The sequence below is a fragment of the Helianthus annuus genome, chromosome 8 (genome assembly GCF_002127325.2).
Source record: "Helianthus annuus cultivar XRQ/B chromosome 8, HanXRQr2.0-SUNRISE, whole genome shotgun sequence".
NCBI lineage: Eukaryota > Viridiplantae > Streptophyta > Magnoliopsida > Asterales > Asteraceae > Helianthus > Helianthus annuus.
In genome coordinates this window covers 150,116,603-150,118,193 of record NC_035440.2, presented here as the reverse complement: position 1 = coordinate 150,118,193, position 1,591 = coordinate 150,116,603, and positions in this window count along the sequence as shown.

Below are 1,591 nucleotides of genomic sequence, written 5' to 3'. Positions count from 1 at the left end.
CTAACGCAAGTACTTAGTTAAGTTATATCATTTTACCCTAATATATAAACTATCTCACAAAATAAAAAGTATCCACACAAGTGTTTTAGCATAAAATATATATTCTAAATATATATTTAACCATTTTACTTGTAAAAATCAACCTCCGATACTTTGTATTTTTGTAACAAAACTCATGGCGAAGTTTATTTTGAAAAACAAAGTTAAAAATGTATTCGTGAACACTTGTTAGAAAAATAATTTCTAAGTGTTGAATTTTTAGAAAATTTCGCCAGAGTTTCCTTTGTAAATGGAGGTGTCCATGCTAATAAGCATATCATTTTCTTTTCCAAAAATCATTCAATAATCAACAACAATTTACCAAGAGCAAACTATTCTATTTACAAACCAACATGAACTTGATGTTTCATAAAAACGCGTAGTAACTTGGTATGGCGCTTTAGTGGGTTTAGTTACCCTCCAAAATGTGTCTACTTTATTTAAAATCTCATTCTCGGGATTTTTAGATGTTCACAACTTGTTGATACTTTTTACAAAATATTTATTTACCAACATCTTCTTGTTCCAAAAATATCTCTACATTTATTTTTGTCACTAAAGATAGTGTAGGTTTACTAAAAATCATGATCTTTCAAGAATCATCTTTTAAACTTGGTTTATTTAGGAAAATCATTCATGAGTTTTAGATCTACAAGATTACTAAATCACTTTGTTTGTTATTTTACAAGAAATCATTTTGTCACCAAGTTCATGTCTAAATATGGAGGTGATTAATTTATGTAACCACATAATCACCACTTATCTTGTTAAATCATGTTTTTAATCATGATCTAACAAGTTCACTATGATGATCAATCATCATATTACTAGCAATCATCAAGTAAACAATAACATAATCAAGACAACTTTACATCTTCAAGATTCCATTTTATGTAACCTTTATGTTCAAGTTTTAAGTGTATGATTCTTAGTGTTCTTTGCATAAATCACAAACAATAACTTTTAACCACTAAAAATGAAGTAAATAAGGATCAACAAGAAGCTTACAACTAGCTTAAAGCTAGGGAAGAACACTAGTGAAAATGTGGAGGATAATAGCAAACTAGAGAGGCCCTTGATGATCCGTGAGTTCCACACTTCATGATTCATCTTTGTGCACCTTGTAGTAACCTTGGAACACTTGAATCAAAATCGAAAATGGGTGGTGTGTAAGAGGGGTGTTTCGGCCGAGAGTAATAAGAGGGAGGAGAAGAGGATGTTGGTGAGTTGTTGAAGATGATGAAGAGTTTATAATCCTCCAAGTTCTTATTACCCTTTGGTCACTATGTTTCCTAAAGTACACACAACATCTAATCATATCTTGGAAGATCACATAGGACTTGATGAAGATTTATGGTGATCTTTGAGTAGGGCCCATGTGAGCCGAAAATATCAAGGGGGAGGGGTTAAGTTGTAGGTTGTTGGTAAATGATGGTGATTAGTGGGAGGTTAAAGGTAAAAGTTAGTGTTTTATGTGTATGATGCTTTATATATATGTTTAAGTGTTCGGGAACCATAACTAGCTCAGAAAAATAAAAACAATGTTTCTTGC